Here is a 24868-nt window from a genome sequence, read left to right on the forward strand (position 1 = left end):
AACTATTGTACAAAATCCTGATTCATGGCCACGATTTCTGGTTGTGGAAGGATTAGATGGCAACCCACTCAAGGTTAACCCTTTCATCATTTCCAAGGCAATAGAGGGAATTTGTGGTAACGTCAAAAACGTCACTCGTCTTCGTAGTGGTTCCTTATTGGTGGAATGTGCTAGGAGACAACAATCTATTAATCTGCTCAATGCACATCACTTTGCAAATACAGAGATTGTTGTCTCTGAGCACAAATCACTGAATTCGTGCAAGGGTATTGTCAGAGATCGTTCTAAGTGTCTGTCAGACATGTCCGAGGAGGACATTGTGGCTGAGCTAAAACCCCAAGGTGTTATCGCAGTTAAACGATTCACCAGAAAAGAACATGACAACATCATTAAAACACATACTTATCTTTTCACATTTGCTCTTTCTTCACTTCCAAAATCTCTCAAAGCCGGCTATTTCAACCTGGGAGTGGATATTTTTGTACCAAGTCCACTCCGTTGCTTCAAATGTCAGCAATTTGGTCATGGTGCCAGATTCTGTAGAAACTCTCCAGTGTGTTCCCGTTGCAGTGAGAAACATGACAGCACTGACTGCACAAATGTTATTAAGTGTGCAAACTGCAATGGTGAGCACATGTCATCTTCCAAATTATGCCCGAAGTTTGAAAGAGAAAGTAAAATTAATACAATCAAATACACAAATAACATCTCTTTTTCTGATGCTAAGAAATTGGTTGCGGAACTGTCCCATCCAAATCCTTCCTCGAAATCGTATTCTGCCACAGTGTCCTCTTCTATCAGCAAAGTAGCTGCTGGCTGTCAGACAGCGATATCCTGGATCTCAGACAAACAAACCCTTTTGTTTCCAATTTGTGAAGAATCTGCTTCTTCTGAAACACAGACCGAGATTCATCTGAACCCTCTGCCTGAGACACAAACAGATTCTCTGACTGAGACACAAAAAGCCCCTCTACCTGAAACACAACCTATGCCACGACAGAAGGCAAATCTGTCAAAACGTCTTCTACAACTCCACATATCCGTAAACCATGGTTTACCACAACTTGTAAACATGCTAGAAAAGCTCGAAAGAAGGCAGAGAAATATTTCCGCCATCATCCCACAGTCCACAATTTAAATCAATTTAAAATATCAAATGCTAAAGCTCGTCGTACTTTTAAGCAAAATAAACGGCAGTCTTGGCAGAATTATGTTTCAAAAATTAATTCACGAACCCCTATGTCTAAGGTTTGGAATATGGTGAATAAAATTAAAGGAAAAGGCTCCAAAGCAACTGTTAAACATCTTAAGGAGGGTACTAACTTACTTACAAATAAATCTGATATAGCAAACAAATTAGGTGAAAGTTTAGCTGAACATTCCTCCTCATTAAATTATACTCCAACATTTCAGAAAATTAAAGAACGTCAGGAAAAAAACTAATATCAATTTTAATTCTAATAACGGGGAGGATTACAATGAAATCTTTTCCCTTCATGAAATGCATACTGCTTTGGACCAAGCTCATGATACGGCTACAGGGCCTGATAATGTTCATTATCAACTTCTCAAACATTTGCCTGATTCGTGTTTAGAAACACTATTAAATATATTTGACTATATCTGGACAACGGGTAACTTCCCTTCATCTTGGCGGAATGCTGTCGTCATTCCAATACCTAAACCTGGCCGGGATCATACGGATCCTTCTAACTATAGGCCAATATCTCTTACGAGCTGTGTTTGTAAGACCATGGAAAGTGAGTGAGTGAGTGAGTGAGTTATGGTTTAAAGTCACATCGGCAATATTCCAGCCATATCGTGACTAAATCAAGTTATATAGTCATGAAACACAAAACTGAACTAAAAACCTGTCGACAAAGGACAGTACAATAACTAGAGTATCACAGATTTTAGTTAAAACTAGTTTGAGAGTATATAAAAGAACAATGGTACAAGTCAACAACACAATATAAAAACGGGTTGTAGATCACCAGCAACCAAAGTTCAGCCACCACACTAGGGACCGAGGGGACTTACGATGCTTTTGCTACCTGCACGGCACCCCAGCCGGATTTACACCATCCCTTCAGTCGCTGGCGATTGTAGTCGATATTAACCACCAATTAAAAAGAACAAATATGCTACGATTAAAATGTGATAGCTATAAATTTACTATGAAAGAAATGGAACTTATGTATCCTCTCCGGGGGACAATAATTTTACTGTGCTTTAACCCCCTTCGAGGATACAGCCACTTACAATCACAGTTGTGAATTCATTCTACCAAGTTTAAAACATAGTTTTTATACAATATTATGAATCAAAATTTTGCAAACAATTCAATATGTTTAAAAAAATCTATAATTAAACGAGAGTTGATACTAGTAAAAAGATCCTTAATAGATGATGCTTTGTTATATTGATCCCTTGTGATGGAAAAATCAATACAGTCAAGCAGGACATGCTTCACCGTGATGCTTTCATCACAAGGGATACAAAACGGAGGATCCTCACCTTTTAACAAATACTCGTGGGTATATCTCGAATGGCCAATACGACATCGTCGCAAAATGACCTCTTCAAATCTGGACTGACGGCCCAAGTAGGTGTAACCAATGTTTGGTTTAATTTCATGTAATTTATTAATACATTAGCATTAGATCTCTGATGTACGATCTAATCATGGGTTTAACCATGGAAAGAATGGTCAATAACAGATTAATATGGTACTTAGAAACAAATAATCTTATTACAAATATTCAATGTGGTTTTAGAAAAAATAGAAGTACCACTGACCATTTGGTTCGATTGGAGACATTTGTAAAAAATGCTATCATCAATAAACAACACACTGTATCAATATTTTTCGATTTAGAAAAAGCCTATGATACGACCTGGAAACACGGCATTTTAAAAGACCTTCATGACATGGGATTGAGAGGCCATTTACCTAATTTCATATCACAGTTTTTAACAGATAGAAGTTTCCAGGTACGTGTAGGATCCAACTTGTCTGATGTTTATGATCAAGATCAGGGTGTCCCACAGGGTAGCATTTTATCCGTAACTTTATTTAGTATAAAGATAAATAGTTTATCTAAGGTTTTAACTGACTCTGTTGATGGGTCATTGTTTGTTGATGATTTTAATGTATCCTGTCGAGGAAAAAACATGCACACTATAGAGAGACAGTTTGCAGCTTTGTCTTAATAAAATCAATGCTTGGTCTGAACGTAATGGCTTTAAATTTTCTAAATTAAAAACAAATTGCATTCATTTCTGTCGGAAATATAAACCCCATAATGATCCAGTCTTACATCTAGCAGGCACTCCAATTAAAGTTGTAAAGGAAGCGAAATTCTTAGGTATAATTTTTGATCACCATCTTACTTTTCTACCACACATTAAATATCTTAAAGCAAAGTGCCTAAAGGCGCTAGATCTATTAAAAGTTATCTCAAATTCCCAGTAGGGAGGGGACCAGTCAACCCTTCTTCACTTATATCGTTCACTCATCCGTTCTAAACTGGATTATGGCTCCATCATCTATGGTGGAGCCTGCAAAAGCAATCTAAAACTATTAGATGCTATTCATCATCAAGGTCTAAGACTCTGTCTTGGATCTTTCCGTACTTCTCCAATTAACAGCTTATATATTGAGGCCGATGAGCCATCACTTAAAAACCGCCGCATTAAACTATCTTTACAGTATATTACAAAGTTATATTCTAATGAATCCAACCCTGCCTACAACTGTGTTTTTAATCCCCTTTATGAGGATCTGTACCATAAGAAATCATCTCTTATTCCCCCTCTGAGAATAAGAATTAAACCTTTCCTTTCTGCTGCTGATATTGATCTCAAAACTATATCTCCTTTCAGACTCCTGTCTTCTCCTCCTTGGCAATTGGTGCAGCCACATGTGGACCTGTCACTGTCCAAACTAAAGAAAGCAGACACAAATCAACTTCAGTTCCAACAAGAATATAAACCAAAACTATATCAACCAGATTGCCAGGTAATTCTTCCATATTTACAGCAGAATCAAAAGCTATTTTAACAGCTCTTGAATATATTCAACGATCTAAACATATGCAATTCATTATTTTTTCAGACTCTCTGTCCTGTCTTCAGGCTATCAAAAATAATTCGTGTAAGCATCCCGTTTTACTTGACATCATTGAATTACATAATGAGCTTCCTACTGGCCAATACGACATCGTCTTTTGTTGGTTGCCCAGCCATGTTGGAATCGTTGGCAACTCCTTGGCTGATGCTGCAGCAAAGGCAGCACTCAACAAATCTGTGACACCACTTCTGATCCCGTACACCGATTATAAACCTGTGAGTGTGTGTGTGGTAATGCTTTACGTCACATCGGCAATATTTCAGCCATATCGTGACGAGAAATTAGACATGAAATATACATATATTTAAACTTTATAAAAAGCTGTCATCGAAGGACAGTATGAGTGAGTGAGTGAGTTATTATTTAACGTCACATGGGCAATATTTCAGCCATATCGTGACGAGAAAGTACATTTATGATACATTTATGATACATATATTTAAACTGAATAAAAAGCTGTCAACGAAGAACAGTAGAATAACTAGAATATCACAGACTTGATTTAAAACTAGTTGAGAATATTAAAAGGCAGTAAGCATTAATGAACATCACAATTTAAAAATGGGCTATTCGGGAAATTCGGGAACGTAATTTGATGAAGACGAATGTTGAGATAAAGTTTTCCCAATTATATTGGCAATAGCAGATTTATCCGTTAGCAAAGTGTCACCATCCTTTAAATGGTTAACTGTAGAATTTGATCCCTTGCCTTTGATCTTTTTGATCATATTCCATACCTTGGACATAGGGGTACGAGTGTTTAATTTGGAGACATAGTTGCTCCATGATTGACGTTTATTTTGCTTAAATAGACGTCTTGCCTTAGCATTTGAAATTTTGACAGTGTTTAAATTATGGACAGTAGGATGTTTACGGAAGTATTTCTCCGCCTTCTTACGACATTTCCTAGCTTGTTTGCACGTGTCATCAAACCATGGTTTACGAACACGTGGGTTGATCGAGGACTTAGGTATTGATTCATCAGCAATTTCATTCAGTTGATCTGAGAACAACTGAATGGGGTCAATAACATCCTGAAAAGACGTAGGTTGTAATTTATCTTTGCATAAAGATTGAAATAAAAGCCAATCAGCCTTCACAAAATTCCATCGAGGTGAAGGTGGATCATCAACGGGATGAATGGGTTTAAGCACGGTGGGGAAATGGTCACTCCCACATAGGTCATCATGGACGGACCATGAGAATTCATTCAACAAAACTGAATCCGTCAAAGACAGATCTAATGATGAATACGTACCAGTTGCAGGGTGTAAGTAGGTGTCCGAGTCATCGTTAAAGATGCAGAGGTCATTATCAGAAACAAAATCCTCGATGACTTTACCCTTTGGATTAATGATAGAACCTCCCCATAAAGGATTATGCCCATTTAGATCACCCATGATGACACAGGGCTTTGGGAGCTGGTCGTACAGTTTTTGGAGATCATTACGCTGAAGATTTGAGGATGGAGGAATGTATAAGGAGACATTTCACCTGGGCTGACAGAATGAGTTGTTTGACTGTCACATGATGTAGTCAGAGGCAGCGGGTGTTCAGAATGTGTCCACGTCAAATCCGTCTGACATTCTATAGATCTAATGGTTGAAGGGCGAGAGACAGCAGCAGCAGCAGCAGCAGCATAAGATTGTTTGGATGAAGGTGTCCGGCTATCATAGAGTTTTTTCGCATCAAAGTAACTGACGTTGTTTTGACATTTGATTGTCAAAATGTCTTTTTCACGCGTCCAAAAAGGACAGGATTTAGATGATGCTACATGTTGACCCTTACAATTTGTACATTTCAGGTCTGCTGTACAGCCTGAACCATCATGATTTCCGCCACAACGGTGGCAAACAGTCGGACGATCACATGATTTGGAGCCGTGGCCAAACTTCTGACATTTGTAACATCGGAGCGGATTGGGGACATACACCTCCACTCCGATGTTAAAATAGCCTGCCTTAATAGATTGTGGAATTGTTGGAAGAGAAAAGGAGAACAAATAGGTATTGGTTGGAACGATATTTTCACCATCTTTTCTATTGAAACGTTTCACTGATGTGACACTTTGTCCTTTGAGTTCTTCCAAAATGTCTTCTTCTGACATTTCTGCCAGGCAACGAGCTCTGTCGCGGATGATCCCCCGACTCGAATTCAACGTTCTGTGCTCGGAAACAACAACTTCTGTGTTAGCAAAGCTAGTACATTTTAAAAGATTAATAGCCTGCTGTCTCCGTGCACACTCCACCAAAAGAGAGCCGCTCCGGAGCCGTGAAACATTCTTCACCTCACCACAGATACCTTCAATGGCTTTAGAAATAGCGAAGGGATTGATTTTCAAAGGTAGTTGATTACGTGATTCCACTACGATAAACCGAGCCCAAGAATTTGAAGTTTGTGAAATAGAAGCATCGTCGTCAGATGAGAAAATCTCAGCTTCCAGACGTCTCTTCTTGTCATTGCGGTTTGAACCAGATATATTGTGAGCCATGATGAAATTAATGTATTCAACACCCCTGCTCCCCACCCACCATGGAGTGCTACAAAGAGCGATGTTGTCCTGCACCGGATCTCCAACATGCAAACATCAGGGATACAGAGGTGTTATACTCCAGTAAGAACAACATGAATAGCTGTATTTGTCTATCAAATAAAATGTCAGGCTGGTTCGGCCCATGGCAAGAAATTGAAGACATACAGAACTCAGAGGTCGAAAGTACCAGATTGGCCCATGAGCCACCGCCTTCTGGCGTAAGACTCTAGGCAATGTATACAATCCAAAATTGAGAACATACACAAGTTATGCATGGCCAAGACCAAAATATACAATAAAATACAACACATGTGTGCATATACAATATTACGCACAGGGCCTGGCATGACCAGCCGATTGATAAGACCGGGCCCATCTTACCACCCGTCTAGGCGAAGTAAGGGTCGAAGTAGTGTGTTGGGCAAAGGAACACAGTTCCAGGAACCAGTGCCCTCAACTACCAGACTCCCGTCCTCCGCCGACACAGGGACGCAACCCACGGTAAACGGGCTGCCCACTTTGGTCGCCTCTTACGACCAGCAATGGGGTGCTGTGGAAATATTCTACCCCGGTTCCACACGGGGGAAGAGCGATTTGCGTTACCCAGCACTCACCACGAGGAGGTTGCTCTTCACGAGTGCCAAGGACAGTATGAGAACTAGAATATCACAGATAAGATTTTAAAACTAGTTGCGGAACATTTAAAAGAATTAAGTATTAAGGAACAAAACAATATAAAAATGGGCTAGAGATCGTCAGTAAGTAAAGGGAGATCACCACACCAGGGACCATGGGGACTTACAGTACCTTTGCTTCCTGCATGGACCCCGGCAGGATTTACACCATCCCTTCAGTCGCTGGCGATTATATGCAAGTTTAGCCATTGAATAAAACTAACAAATATACTACGATTTAAAAGTCTGGTATGCATAAAAATACTACGAATGGTTTGGGACTTACATACCCTCTTAGGGGGACAATAATTTTACGCTACTTCAACCCCCCTCGAGGGTACAGCCACTCACAATCTAAGTTATTTATTAGCACTACCAATTTATAAAATAATACATTAAGCACATCAAAATTTATGGACAAGTTCTATTTCTTTTAAAAAACTAAATAAAATGAGAATTAACATCTTTAAAAAGGTCCTTAACTGTTTTGACACTGAAATATTTATCCCTTGTGATGGAAAAATCAATACAGTCAAGCAGGACATGCTTGACCGTGATTCTTTCATCACAAGGGATGCAAAACGGAGGATCCTCACCATTTAAAAGATACTCATGTGTATATCTTGAATGGCCAATACGACATCGTCGCAAAATGACCTCTTCAAATCTGGACTGACAGCCCAAGTAGGTGTAACCGATATTTGGTTTAATTTCATGTAATTTATTGATACCTACTTGGGCGTCCCACTTCTGTTGCATAACATCTCGGATGTAAGATCGAATCATGGGTTTAAAATCAGTATATGAGATCAGAAGTGGTGTCACAGATTTGTTGAGGGCTGCTTTTGCAGCAGCATCGGCCATTGTGTTACCAATGATACCAACATGGCTTGGTAACCAACAAAAGACGATGTCATATTGGCCAGTAGCAAGATCATTAAATAATTCGAGAATTTTGATTAAAAGTGGATGTTTTGATGACATATTTTTAATCGCCTGAAGGCATGAAAGAGAATCTGAAAACAGTATGAATTGTTTATGTTTAGCTTGATTACTGATATATTTAAGTGCTGTAAAAATGGCATTTGCTTCTGCAGTGAATATTGAACTGTTATTAGGTAAACGTGAAGAGATTGTTCTGGATCCAATGACAGTGGCACTAGCAACAGCGCCACCATCTTTTGATCCATCTGTAAATATAGATTTATAACTGTCATAATTGTTTCTTAGTTGATGGTATTCTTGTTGGTATATTAATTGGTTAGTATCTGATTTCTTAAGTTTGGTAAATGTCAGGTCTACCTCTGGCTTTACCATTTGCCAAGGAGGAGATGAGAAAAGTTTAGTAGGAGCTATATCTTGGAGTTTAATATTTGAAGCTGATATTGAAGATTTTATTCTAATTCCGAGTGGTCGATTGAGGGCTGATTTCTTATTGTAAAGATCTTCGTAGAGAGGATGGAATATACATTCAAAAGCTGGATTGGACGGATTAGAATATAATTTAGTGATGTATTGTAGAGATAATTTTAGTCGGCGTTGTTTAAGAGAAGGCTCATCTGCTTCTATATAGAGACTGTGAATGGGAGACGTTCTGAAGGCTCCAAGGCAAAGCCTCAGACCCTGATGATGTATCGTATCTAGTTTTTGTAAATTACTTTTGCAGGCTCCACCATAGACGATGGAGCCATAATCAAGTTTGGAACGGATCAGTGACCTGTATAAGTGTAAGAGGGTTGTTTGATCCCCTCCCCACTTTGAATTGGAAACAACTTTCAAGAGATCGAGTGCCTTCAGGCATTTAGCTTTTAGGTATTTTATATGTGGAAGGAAAGTTAAGTGGTGATCAAAAATAAGTCCCAAGAACTTGGCCTCCTTAACAACTTTGATAGGAGTGCCATTCAGAAACAGTTCAGGGTCCTTATGTGGCTTATATTTTCTGCAGAAATGTATACAATTAGTTTTTGATTTGGAAAATTTAAACCCGTTTTCTAAACACCACTTGTGAATTTTATTAAGACATAATTGTAATTGCCTTTCTATTGTGCGCATATTTTTACCACGACAAGATAGATTAAAATCATCCACAAAAAGTGATCCATCAACTGAATCATTTAAAACTTTGGACAAACTGTTAATTTTTATACTGAATAAAGTGACAGACAAAATACTGCCTTGTGGGACACCCTGATCCTGATTATAATGATCAGACAGGGTTGTACCCACTCGGACTTGAAATTGCCTGTCTGTTAAAAACTGGGATATAAAATGAGGCAGACGGCCTCGTAATCCAAAATCATGAAGATCTTTTAAAATACCATGTTTCCATGTTGTATCGTAAGCTTTTTCTAAATCGAAAAAGATCGATACAGCATGTTGTCTATTTACAATCGAATTTTGAATGAACGATTCTAAACGCACTAAATGATCGATAGTACTTCTGTTCTTCCGGAAACCACATTGTATATTGGTAAGAAGATTATTTGTTTCCAAGTACCACACTAATCGATTATTTACCATGCGTTCCATCGTTTTACAAACACAGCTAGTTAGTGAGATAGGTCGGTAATTTGAAGGATCAGAATGATCCCGCCCAGGTTTGGGTATTGGTATAACAATGGCATTATGCCATGAAGGTGGAAACGTCCCAGATGTCCAAATGTCATCAAATATAGTCAACAAAGTTTCAAGGCATGATTCTGGCAAGTGTTTCAGTAGCTGATAATGAATATTATCAGCGCCTGCTGCTGTATCATGAGCTTGCCCTAAGGCAGTATATAGCTCATGTAGTGAAAATACCTCATTGTAATCTTCACCATTATCAGATGTAAAATTTACTTTTTTCTTTTCCTGTTGGAGCTGATATTTTTGAAATTCAGGAACGTAATTTGATGAAGACGAATGTTGAGATAACGTTTTCCCAAGGCTATTGGCAATATCAGACTTATTCGGTAGCAAAGTATCGCCATCCTTTAGATGGTTTACTGTAGAATTTGATCCCTTGCCTTTGATCTTTTTTATCATGTTCCATACCTTGGACATGGGGGTACGAGAGTTAATTTTTGAGACATAATTCTGCCAGGATTGACGTTTATTTTGTTTGAAAAGACGTCTCGCCTTAGCATTTGAAATTTTGACGATGTTCAAGTTATGGACAGTGGGATGTTTACGGAAGTATTTCTCCGCCTTCTTACGACATTTCCTAGCGTGTTTGCAAGTGTCATCAAACCACGGTTTACGAACACGTGGGTTGATCGAGGACTTAGGTATTGATTCATCAGCAATTTCATTCAGTAGATCTGAGAACAACTGAATCGGGTCAGTAACATTCTGAAAGACGTAGGTAGTAATTTATCTTTGCATAAAGATTGAAATAAAAGCCAATCAGCCTTCACAAAATTCCATCGAGGTGAAGGTGGATCATCAGCGGGATTAATTGGTTTAAGCACCGTCGGGAAATGGTCACTCCCACATAGGTCATCATGGACGGACCATGAGAATTCATTCAACAAAACTGAATCCGTCAAAGACAGATCTAATGATGAATACGTACCAGTTGCAGGGTGTAAGTAGGTGTCCGAGTCATCGTTAAAGATGCAGAGGTCATTATCAGAAACAAAATCCTCAATGACTTTACCCTTTGGATTAATGATAGAACCTCCCCATAAAGGATTATGCCCATTTAGATCACCCATGATGAGACAGGGCTTTGGGAGCTGGTCGTACAGTTTTTGTAGATCATTACGCTGAAGATTTGAAGATGGAGGAATGTATAAGGAGCAAAGTGTGAAGGCAATATGCAGTGTAAGTCTAACTGCAACTGCTTGCAAATTCGTGTCAAGCGGAACAGGACTGTGAACAACGCCCCGCCGCACCAACATAGAAGCACCTCCAGTAGCTTTATCTCCTGGAGGAGAAAAAGAATGATAGGAACTATACTGCCTTAATTCAAAGTTATCTGTATCTTTTAAGTACGTCTCTTGTAAACAAATTGCTGATGGAATATAATCTGTTGTTAATAACTGTAGTTCATTAAAGTTGTGCCTAAGCCCTCTGCAATTCCATTGAATTAGACTAGAATGATTCATGGTGGTTCTATAGGAGAAGGCACTCGTGAAGAGCAACCTCCTCGTGGTGAGTGCTGGGTAGCGCAAATAGCTCTTCCCCCGTGTGGAACCGGGGTAGAATATTTCCACAGCACCCCATTGCTGGTCGTAAGAGGCGACCAAAGTGGGCAGCCCGTTTGCCGTGGGTTGCGTCCCTGTGTCGGCGGAGGACGGGAGTCTGGTAGTTGAGGGCACTGGTTCCTGGAACTGTGTTCCTTTGCCCAACACACTACTTCGACCCTTACTTCGCCTAGACGGGTGGTAAGATGGGCCCGGTCTTATCAATCGGCTGGTCATGCCAGGCCCTGTGCGTAATATTGTATATGCACTCCTGTGTAGTATTATAATGTATATTTTGGACTTGGCCATGCATACTTTGTATGAATTACCAATTTTTGATGGAATAAATAGCCTAGAGTCTTACGCCAGAAGGCGGTGGCTCATGGGCCAATCTGGTGATGTTGACCTCTGTATTCTGTATGTCTCCAGTTTCTTGTCATGGACTGAACCTGCCTGGCACTACATCTGGTAGATAAATATAGCTATTCAAGTCATATTTGCTGGAGTATAACATCCCTGTATCCCTGGTGTTTGCATGCTGGAAATCCGATGCGCTACAACACTGTCCTTGTTGACACCCCATGGGGGGTGGGGAGCAGGTATGCTGAAACACTTTTCTTTCGCCATGTCTACCAAACAACCTGGTTCAATTCGTAACGATAAAAAAAGACGTCTTGAAGATGATGATTCTGGGAACATTCCCACCAACTCCGATTCATGGGCCCGATTCCTGGTGATCGAGGCTGCTGACAAACTACCTTTAAAACTGAATCCGTTTGCTATTTCTAAAGCTATTAACGGACACTGTGGAGAAGTGAAAAATGTCACTCGTCTCCGTAGTGGTTCTCTTCTTGTGGAGTGTCTGAAGAAACAGCAATCTCTAAATCTCTTGTCGATCAGTCAGTTTGCAAATGTTGAGGTTGCTGTTTCAGCACATAAAACTTTAAACTCCAGTAGAGGCATTGTTCGAGACAGAGCTCGATGTCTTTCGGACATGTCTGAACAAGAAATTGTTACAGAGTTAAAGGATCAGGCAGTGACAGCTGTTAAACGTTTCACCAAAAAGGTCAATGGTGTTATCACTCCCCTGAATACCTATCTCATCACATTTGATAGACCAAGTATCCCTCGTTCAATTAAAGCTGGTTATGTTAATATCGGAGTGGAGGTGTATGTCCCCAATCCACTCCGGTGTTATACTTGCCAAAAGTTTGGTCATGGTTCCAAATCTTGTGATCGACCTCATGTTTGCCAGCGTTGTGGTGGTAAACACGACAGCACTGAATGTAGGGAGGACGTCAAATGTGCCAACTGTGATGGCCAACATGAAGCCTGGTCCAAATCCTGTCCACTCTGGAAGACTGAATCCCAGATATTGAAACTCAAACATCAAAACAACATATCATATCTGGATGCCAAAAAACAAGTAGCAAATCAGCTGCCATCAACATTAACGTATTCTGCTGCAGTGTCTCGTTCTGTTGCCACTTCATCCATCGAGTGTCAGACTGAGTTGACATGGGTTCACTCCGTTCAACCAGTTGAAACAACGTCGGTCATTCAGCCAAACAAATCAGATTGTCAGCCCACTACATCATCTTCAGAATCACAGTGAGTGAGTGAGTGAGTCAATATTAAGCGTCACATCGGCAATATTACAGCCATACCGTGACGAGAAGTTATACATTAAATATACACATATCTATACTTTTTAAAAAACCTGTCATCGAAGGACAGTATGATAACTAGAATATCACAGAAAAGGTTTAAAACTAGTTGAGGAATATCTAAAAGCAACAAACATAAGTTAACAACACAATATAAAAATGGGCTAGAGATCGTCAGTAACTAAAGGGAGATCACCATACCAGGGACCAAGGGGACTTACAGTACCTTCGCTTCCTGCATGGACCCTGGCAGGATTTATATCAACCCTTCAGTCACTGACGATAGTTTACCAGTTAAGCCTTATGTTAAAAATGACACAAATACTACGTTTTAAAATTCTGGCATGCATAAAAATACTGTGAATGATGTGGGACTTACATACCCTCTTAGGGGGACAATAATTTTACACTACTTCAACCCCCCTCGAGGGTACAGCCACTAACCATCTAAGTTATGAATGTGCACTACCAATTTATAAAACAATACATTAATACATTCAAAATTTATGAACAAGTTCAATTTCTTTTAAAAAACATAATATTAAACGAGAATTAACATCATTAAAAAGGTCCTTAATTGTTTTAACATTGAAATATTTATCCCTTGTGATGGAAAAATCAATACAGTCAAGCAGGACATGCTTGACCGTGATTCTTTCATCACAAGGGATACAAAACGGAGGATCCTCACCTTTTAACAAATATTCATGTGTATATCTCGCATGGCCAATACGGCATCGTCGCAAAATGACCTCTTCAAATCTGGACTGACAGCCCAAGTAGGTGTAACCGATATTTGGTTTAATTGCATGTAACTTATTGATACCTACCTGGGTGTCCCACTTCTTTTGCATCCGATCACGGATGTAACATCTGATGAGAGGTTTCATATCAGTGTATGGGATACAAAGTGGTGTCACAGATTTGTTGAGTGCTGCTTTAGCAGCAGCATCGGCCATTGTGTTCCCAGTGATTCCAACATGGCTTGGTAACCAACAAAAGACGATGTCGCATTGGCCAGTGGCAAGATCATTCAACAATTCAACAATTTCTATTATAAGTGGATGTGTGGCTGAGATTCTTTTAATAGCTTGGAGGCAAGAAAGAGAATCGGAAAAAATTATGAACTGGTTATGTTTAGATTGTCGGTTGATGTATTTAAGTGCTGTTAAGATAGCATTTGCTTCTGCGGTAAAAATTGAACAGTTGTCTGGTAATCGGGATGAGATAATCCTGGATCCAATGACGGTGGCGCTGGCAACAGCGTCACCATCCTTGGAACCATCTGTAAATATAGATTTGTAAGTAACATATGTGCTTCGTAATTCGTTATATTGTTGTTGATAGATTAGTTGGTTTGTGTCAGATTTCTTTAGATAAGTTAAGGTTAAGTCTACCTGTGGCTGCACAAACTGCCAGGGTGGAGACGAGAAAAGCTGAGTTGGGGCAATGTTTTCAAGATTTAATTTCGCAGCAGAAAGGTGAGATTGTATTCTTATTCCAAGAGGTGGAATAAGAGATGATTTCGTATGGTAGAGAGTACCATAAAGTGGATTAAAAACACAGTCATAAGCTGGATTGGATTTCGAAGAACGTAATTTAGATATATATTGCAAAGATAATTTAATTCGACGTTGATGAAGGGACGGTTCATCAGCCTCCACGTACAGACTTTGTATTGGTGAAGTTCGGAAGGTTCCAAGGCAAAGCCTCAGGCCTTGATGGTGAATAGGATCTAGAATTTTTAAATTGCTTTTACAAGCTCCACCATAAATGATGGAGCCATAATCTAGTTTGGAGCGGATAAGTGCTCTGTATAGTTGAAGGAGGGTGTTCTGATCTCCTCCCCACTTAGAGTTTGAGACAACTTTTAGTAAGTCCAGGGCTTTCAGACATTTATTCTTCAAATATTTAATGTGAGGCAGAAAAGTCAAATGGTGATCAAAAATTATACCCAGGAACTTGGCTTCTTTGACAACCTTAATAGGAGTGTTATCTAAAAATAGTTCCGGATCTTTGTGCGGTTTATATTTCCTACAAAAATGAATACAATTTGTTTTAGATTTTGAGAACTTAAATCCATTTTCCAAAGACCACTTTTGGATTTTATTTAAACAAAGTTGAAGTTGCCTTTCAATTGTATGCATGTTTTTGCCACGACAGGAAATATTGAAATCATCCACAAAAAGTGATCCATCAATTGAATCATTTAAAACTTTAGAGAGACTATTTATTTTAATACTAAACAATGTGACAGACAAAATACTGCCTTGTGGGACACCCTGATCCTGACTATAATGATCAGACAGGGTAGAACCCACGCGGACTTGAAATTGTCTGTCAGTTAAAAACCTGGATATAAATTGAGGCAAACGGCCTCGCAATCCAAAATCATGTAAATCTTTTAAAATACCGTGCTTCCATGTAGTGTCATATGCTTTTTCTAGATCGAAAAAGATAGACACTGCATGTTGCTTGCTTATTATTGCATTCTTAACGAATGACTCTAATCGAACTAAATGGTCAATGGTACTGCGATTTTTACGAAACCCACATTGAATATTTGTGATTAAATTATTGGATTCTAAGTACCATGTCAGTCTATTATTGACCATGCGTTCCATGGTTTTGCAAACGCAGCTAGTCAATGAAATGGGTCTATAATTTGAGGGATTGGTATGATCCCGTCCCGGTTTGGGTATGGGAATAACTATGGCATCACGCCATGATGAAGGAAACTTATCAGATGTCCAGATATCGTCAAATAGTAGCAAAAGAGTTTCTAAACAAGGTTCCGGTAAATGTTTCAAGAGTTGATAATGTATGTTATCAGCTCCTGAAGCAGTATCATGAGCTTGCCCAAGTGCAGTATGGAGCTCATGAATGGAGAATATTTCATTGTAGTCTTCCCCATTATCGGTTTTAAAATTAATGTTTGTCTTTTCCTGTCGACGCTGGTATTCTTGAAATTTAGGTACATAGTTAGTCGAGGAAGAATGTGTTGCCAAAGTTTCTCCCAGTTTATTAGCAATATCTGAACTATCAGTAAGCAATTCATCCCCATTTTTAAGGTGGTGAATGCTGGATTTGGAACCCTTACCTTTGATCTTTTGGATCATGTTCCATACTTTAGACATTGGAGTCCGTGAATTGATTTTTGTAACATAGTTCTGCCAAGATTGTCGTTTATGTTGTTTAAAAGTTCGTCTGGCCTTAGCATTTAAGATTTTATATTTATTCAAATTATGGACCATAGGATGGCGATGGAAATAGTGTTCAGCTTTTTTCCTTGCCTTCCTAGCTTGTTTGCAGTCATTAGTAAACCATGGTTTACGGATGTGAGGATTTGCAGAGGACTTAGGAATACAGGTATCAGCTATTTTATTCAATTCATCAGAAAAAACTTGTATTGGATCAGATAAGTCAGTAAAAAGTGCAGGTGTTAATTTGTTTGAAGCAAGTATTTCAAACAATGGCCAGTTGGCTTTTGAAAAGTTCCATCTTGTTGAAGGAGGAACGTCAGATGGGATAACAGGTTTTAATATTGTCGGGAAATGGTCACTGCCACATAAGTCATCGTGAACGGACCATTCGAATTCATTAAGCAGATCAGAGTTTGTAATAGAGAGATCAAGCGATGAGTACGTACCTGTTCCAGGATGTAAATAGGTTTTAGAATTGTCATTGAAAATACATAAATCATTGTTAGAAATGAAATCTTCAACTGTCTTCCCTTTATTGTTTGTATTGACACTTCCCCAAAGTGGATTGTGTCCATTTAAATCACCCATAACAATACAGGGCTTTGGGAGCTGGTCATACAGGGCTTGAAGATCAGCTTGACGGAGATTTGAAGATGGAGGAACATAAAGAGAGCATAAAGTAAAAACAATATGCATAGTGACACGTACTGCAACAGCCTGAAGTGGGGTATTAAGAGATACAGGACTGTGAATGATGCCCTGCCTCACTACAACAGAAGATCCCCCCGTAGCCTTATCACCTGGAGGGGAAAAGCTGTGATATGAATCATAAGATCGTAAATCTAATTTATCTGTTGTCTTCAGGAAAGTTTCTTGCAAGCAAAATGCTGATGGTTTAAAGTCTTGAATTAATACCTGTAAATCATTAAAATTATTCCTAAGTCCTCTACAATTCCACTGTATGATGTGATTAAAACTCATGGAGGTTCAATAGGTGTTCTGGAACGGGAGGGAAGTTCACTCCCATAATCCGTGCGAGAAGGAGTAACCTCCATCTCAAGAGGTTCAAAGGGATTGTGAACCTCAACAGAGATTGGCGGAGAAGGAGGCACCTCCAGATGTTGGAGAGCCTTGGTCTTTTTCTTTTTCTGTTTTTGTTGCTTTTTTGGCACATGGGCATCGCCCTGAAGTGGTTCAGCTTGTGTCACTGACGTTTGGTCATCTTGTAGGGTCTCTGTTTGAGAAGAAGTAGACATAGAAAGAGGAGTTTTAGACTGGCTGACTCTGATGGACTCATCTGAAATGATACGTTGATTCTGTATCCACGTTATATCTGTTTGACAGTGAGTTGAGTGAGTGAGAACTTTCGTAACTGGAGAAGAGACTGTGGCGGAATACGTTTTGGCAACAGTTGTTTGAGACAGGGGCTGAACTATTTTTTTTGCCTCGAGATAAGAGATGTTTTGTGTATATTTTATTTTTAGAATTTTGGTTTCATTTTGAAATATGGAGCATAATTTAGAAGAAGAAATATGCTCGCCATCACAGTTGCTACATTTGAGTGTGTCATTTGTGCACTCAGAGCTCTCATGAGCTCCTGCACAACGGACGCATACATTTTTGCGAGTGCATGATTTTGCACCGTGACCAAACTTTTGACACTTAAAGCATCGGAGTGGGTAAGGCACATAAACCTCCACTCCGATGTTAAAGTATCCAGCTTTAATTGAATGTGGCAATGTTTGAAGTTCAAAAGTGACAAGATAAGTGTTAGTTTTAACTATTGAGTCATCTTGTTTTCTGGTGAAACGCTTGACAGCAGTAACACCTTGGGATTTTAGTTCCACCACAATCTCCTCTTCACTCATGTCAGCAAGACAACGAGCATAATCTCTGATGATGCCTCGACACGAATTTAGTGTCCTGTGCACCGAGACAACAACCTTGGCGTTAACAAACTGCTGTAAACCCAGCAGATTAACAGATTGCTGCCTCCGTGCACATTCAACAAGTAGTGAACCGCTTCGAAGGCGAGTGACATTCTTAACTGTTCCACAAACGCTTTCAATGCCTTTGGAAATAGCAAATGGATTCATTTTCAAGGGGTTACCATCAGCAGATGTAATAACCAAAAACCTCGGCCAAGAATCATCATTTTGAGGAACTGCCTCTTCATCAGAAGAAACAGAGTCTACATGTCGACGTTTGTAATTCTTTGATGAACCAGATTGAGTTTGGTGAGCCATGGTGTAAATTATAAGATTCAGCATCCCTGCTCCCCACCCGCCATCGAGTGTCAACAAGGACGATGTTGTAGTGGAAGCCAGTCTGCAACATCAGGGCTACAAGGGTGCTATACTCCAGAAAATACAGACTTGAAAAGCTGTGATATCTTAAAGAAAGCATGCCAGGCTGGTTCGGCCCATGACACATTTCTAAAGAATACAGAAAACAGAGGTCCATATCACCAGATTGGCCCATGAGCCACCGCCTTCAGGCATAGGACTCTAGGCAAAAAGTCATTATATCATAATTCAGATGAAAAGATCCCCGACTAAAAGCTATTTGGGATATTAATGGTCTTGTGAAATTCAAATTTCCATGCACAGGGCATGACGTGACCAGCCGATTGATAGAATCGGGCCAATTCTACCACCCGTCTAGGCGAAGTAAGGGTCGAAGTGGTGTGTTGGGCAAAAGGAACACCGGTTCCTGGCTCCAATGCCCTCAACCACCAGACTCCCGTCCTCCGCCGACACAGGGGCGCAACCCACGGCAAACGGGTTGCCCAATTCGGTCGCCTTTTACGACCAGCAATGGGGTGCTGTGGAAATATTCTACCCCGGTTCCACACGGGGGAAGAGCGATTAGCGTTACCCAGCACTCACCACGAGGAGGTTGCTCTTCACGAGTGCCTTCAGAATCACAGACTGATCCACCATCTTTACCTGTTATTGAAAAACCAGGACATGTTCACATGTCAAAGACAGAAAGAAAAAAACTAAACTGACAACATCTTAGGACACCCTCTCCTTCAGAGGTGCCTGTCCATAACTCCTTTGGACCTTTGGACATGGAGGTAACTCCGTCTTCTCAGGCCAGTGCTAGGAGTTCTTCACGCTCGCGTGTGAGATTACCTATTGAGCCGCCATGACCCACACGCCTCATTTGATTCAGTGGAATTGCAGAGGACTCAGGAAAAATTTTAATGAGATACAATTGCTAATTCAGGACTTTACACCATCAGCACTGTGTCTCCAAGAGACTTATCTTAAGCACAGCGATGTATTTGATTTACGGAAATACAATTGCTATCATTCCTTTTCACCTCCAGGTGAGAAAGCTACTGGAGGTTCTACTATATTGATCAGGCAAGGCATCATCCATAGTACTGTTCCCCTCAACACAAATCTTCAAGCTGTAGCTGTCCGACTTACCTTGCGCATTGCACTTACTTTGTGCTCCTTGTATATTCCTCCTTCGAATACTCTTCAGCAGGCTGATCTTCAGAATCTCTATGATCAGTTACCAAAGCCCTGTATCATCATGGGCGATCTAAATGGGCATAACCCTCTATGGGGAAGTCCAAATACAAACAGTAAGGGAAAAGTGCTCGAAGACTTTATTTCGGACAACAATCTCTGCATATTTAATGATGATTCTAACACTTATTTGCATCCTGCTACAGGAACATATTCAGCACTGGATCTCTCCATCACAGATTCAGATCTTTACAACGAATTTGAATGGTCAGTTCATGATGACCTTTGTGGGAGTGACCATTTCCCTACCATCCTTAAAACTGTTAACCCTACTGATCGTCCACCAACAACACGGTGGAATTTTACTAAGGCTGATTGGTCTTTATATGAATTACTATCCACTGAAAAATTAACACCTGACATTTTTCAACATGTTCAAGATCCGATACAGTTGTTTTCGGACTTCTTGAATGAAATTGCTGATGCAGCAATTCCAAAGTCCTCTGTAATTCCACATATTCGTAAACCATGGTTTAACAACGAATGCAAACAGGCACGAAAATATAGGAAGAAAGCGGAAAAGTATTTCCGCCGCCATCCTACAGTCCATAACCTAGATAAGGTCAAAATTACCAATGCCAAGGCACGACGTGCTTTCAAACAAAATAAGCGTATGTCTTGGAAGAACTATGTCTCCAAAATAAATTCCCGCACGCCCATTTCCAAGGTGTGGAATATGGTGCAAAGAATAAAAGGCAAAGGTTCAAAATCATCTGTTCACCATCTTAAGGAAGGTGACACGTTATTAACGGATAAAACTGATATTGCAAATAAACTTGGAGAAACGTTAGCGAAACATTCTTCAACATCTAATTATGTCCCGGAGTTTCAAAAATTTAAGAAACAACAGGAAAAGATAAAAGTTAATTTCTCTTCTGATAATGGTGAAGACTATAATGAAGTCTTCTCATTACATGAGCTATATACCGCCCTTGGGCAAGCTCATGACACAGCAACAGGAGCTGATAACATTCATTACCAGCTTTTAAAACATTTACCAGAATCTTGTCTTGAGACACTTTTAGACATATTTGATCAAATATGGACATCAGGGAATTTTCCTACTTCATGGCATAATGCCATTGTAGTCCCAATACCAAAGCCTGGCCGGGATCATACAGATCCCTCTAACTATCGTCCTATATCCTTAACAAGCTGCGTATGTAAAACCATGGAACGAATGGTTAATAATAGATTAATTTGGTATCTGGAAACCAATAATCTAATTACAAATATCCAATGTGGTTTCCGAAAAAATAGAAGTACTATCGACCATTTAGTACGATTAGAATCCTTTGTAAAAAATGCTATTGTAAACAAACGACACGTAGTATCAATTTTCTTTGATCTTGAGAAAGCCTACGATACTACTTGGAAGCATGGCATTCTAAAGGATTTACATGATTTTGGTTTGAGAGGCCGTTTGCCTCATTTTATATCACAATTTTTAACAGACAGACAATTTCAAGTCCGAGTGGGTTCCACCCTGTCTGACCATTATAATCAGGATCAGGGTGTCCCACAAGGCAGTATATTGTCTGTCACCTTGTTTAGTATTAAAATAAATAGTCTGTCCAAGGTTTTAAGTAATTCAGTGGATGGATCACTGTTCGTGGATGATTTTAATGCATCTTGTTGTGGTAAAAATATGCATACCATAGAGAGGCAGTTACAAATCTGTCTCAATAAAATTCATAAATGGTCTCTCGAAAACGGGTTCAAATTTTCTATGTCTAAAACTAACTGTATACACTTCTGCAGAAAATATAAGCCGCATAAAGACCCTGAATTATTTTTGAATGGCACCCCTATCAAAGTTGTTAAAGAGGCCAAATTCTTGGGACTCATCTTTGATAGCCATTTAACTTTCTTACCACACATTAAATCTCTTAAAGCTAAATGCCTGAAAGCACTCGATTTGTTGAAAGTTGTTTCTAATTCCAAGTGGGGAGGGGATCAGACTACCCTCCTACACTTATACAGGTCACTGATCCGTTCCAAACTTGATTATGGCTCCATCGTCTATGGTGGAGCCTGTTAAAGTAATTTAAAAAAACTTGATACTATCCATCACCAGGGACTGAGGCTTTGCCTTGGAGCCTTTCGCACTTCTCCTATTCCAAGTCTGTCTGTTGAGGCGGATGAGCCTTCTCTTAAACAACGCCGTCTGAAACTTTCTTTACAATACATCACTAAATTATATTCCAATCAGTCAAATCCAGCCTTTAATTGCGTATTTAATCCTTTGTACGAAGATATTTACAATAAGAAAACATCTCTTGTTCCACCCCTAGGAATAAGAATTAAATCAGTCATTTCTGCTGCGAACATTAACTTTCAGGATATAGCTCCGACAAAACTTTTTTCATCGCCTCCTTGGCAGATGGTAAGACCAACTGTAGACCTCACATTAACAAAACTTAAGAAATCTGGTACAAATCCACTTATTTATAAACAAGAATACAATCAATTACGAAACACTTATGACACATATAAATCTATATTTACAGATGGATCCAAGGATGGTGGCGCAGTTGCTAGTGCCACCGTCATTGGATCCAGAACAGTATCTTCACGTTTACCCGATAATAGTTCCATATTCACTGCAGAAGCGCACGCAATTTTAACAGCACTACAATATATCAAGAAGAAATCAAAATATAAAGACTTCATTATATTTTCAGATTCACTCTCGTGCCTTCAGGCTATTAAAAATATGTCATGTAAACATCCATTTTTAATTGAAATTCTTGAGTTATTTAATGATCTTGCGACTGGCCAATATGACATCGTTTTTTGTTGGTTACCAAGCCATGTTGGGATTGTTGGTAACACACTGGCTGATGCTGCCGCAAAAACAGCACTCAACAAATCTGTGACACCACTTCTTTTACCATACAGTGATTATAAACCTGTCATTAGATCTTACATCAGAGATCTAATGCAGAAGAAGTGGGACACCCAAGTTGGTATAAATAAATTACATGCAATAAAAGCGAATATCGGTTATACCTACTTGGGTTGTCAGTCCAGATTTGAAGAGGTCATTTTAAGACGATGTCGTATTGGCCATTCACGTTATACTCATGAATATATTTTAAAAGGTGAGGATCCTCCATTCTGCGTCCCTTGTGATGAAAGAATCACGGTCAAGCATGTCCTGCTTGACTGCATTGATTTTTCCATCACAAGGGATAAATATTTCAAGGTATCAGGTATCAAGGATCTTTTTTATCAGGTAAGTAGTCATTTAATTATTGGTTTTTTAAAGGAAATCGAATTACTGCACAAATTTTGATTGTTATAGTTTGTAATTAAATAAATAACTTTTATAATTGGTAGAATTATTCAGTAACTGGGATTGTTAGTGGCTATATCCTCGAAGGGGGTTAAAGTAGTGTAAAATTATTGTCCCCCTGAGAGGGTATGTAAGACCACGTCTTTCAAAGTATGTTTATTTCTGCTCGTTTTTAGACGTAGTATATATGTTCATTTATTCTGGCTAGATTTGTCATTAATCGCCAACAGCGGAAGGGATGATGTAAATCCGGCTGGGGTCCATGCAGGTAGCAAAAGTACTGTAAGTCCCCATGGACCCTAGCATGGTGATCTACCTTCAGCTGCTGGTGATCTATAGCCCTTTTTTATATTGTACCGTTATATATAGTGATATCTTTTATAGTTGTATGCTAGTTTTAAATATTAATCTGTGATATTCTAGTAATTTTACTGTCCATCGTTGACAGCTTTTTATGTTGTATACATTTATGTATTATTAATGTACTTCTCGTCACGATATGGCTGAAATACTGCCGATGTGACGTTAAATCTTAACTCACTCACTATAGGAGAACGCTCACGTGAATGTGAAGATGAGTCACCACTATTGTTGTGGTGTGAAGATGGGGTAACATCCATCTCAAGAGGCTCGAAAAAGTTATGAACATCTACAGATGTTTCAGTGAGAGTGGGGATCTTTGTTGTAATTTTTTTACTTTGTTTTTTCTTTTGTTTTTTTGCCATTTCCGTTGAAGGTTTGTTTGGAGCTGACATTTCAGAAGATGGTATTTTCGGAGTTGGCGGTGATGAGGCCACAGCCTGAGTCACAACCGGAGATGCTGAAGATATAGCACCTGGACTGACGGAATGATTTGTCTGACTCTCGGATGTTGTAGTCAGAGGAACCGGATGCTCAGAAATTGTCCAAGTATAGTCAGTCTGACATTCTATAGATCTACTGGTTGAATGGCGAGAGACCGTAACAGCAGCAGCAGCAGCAGCAGCAGCAGCAGCAGCATACGATTGTTTTGATGAAGGTGTCCGGCTATCAAAGAGTTTTTTAGCATCAAGGTAAGAAACGTTGTTTTGACATTTGATAGTCAAAATATCTTTTTCACGTTTCCAAAAAGGACAGGATTTGGATGACGCTACATGTTGACCCGTACAATTAATACATTTGAGGTCTGCTGTACAATCCAAACCATCATGATTGCAACCACAACGGTGACAAACAGTAGGACGATTGCATGATTTGGAGCCATGGCCAAATTTTTGACATTTATAACACCGGAGTGGATTGGGGACATACACCTCCACTCCGATGTTAAAATAGCCTGCCTTTATAGACTGGGGAATGGTTGAAAGAGAAAATGTGAACAAATATGTATTTGTTGGAACAATGTTCTCCCCATCCTTTCTAGTGAAACGCTTCACCGACGTGACGCTTTGTCCTTTGAGTTCCTCAAGAATGTCTTCTTCAGACATTTCCGCCAGACAACGTGCTCTGTCGCGGATGATCCCCCGACTTGAATTTAAAGTTCGGTGTTCAGAGACAACAACTTGCGTGTTTGCAAAGATTGTACATTGCAAAAGATTAATAGCCTGCTGTCTCCGTGCACACTCTACCAAAAGAGAGCCGTTGCTGAGACGTGAAACATTCTTTACCTCACCA

This window comes from Haliotis rufescens, unplaced genomic scaffold (assembly GCF_023055435.1).
Source record: "Haliotis rufescens isolate VD_foot unplaced genomic scaffold, xgHalRufe1.0.p SCAF_5, whole genome shotgun sequence".
In the NCBI taxonomy this organism is placed as follows: Eukaryota; Metazoa; Mollusca; class Gastropoda; order Lepetellida; family Haliotidae; genus Haliotis; species Haliotis rufescens.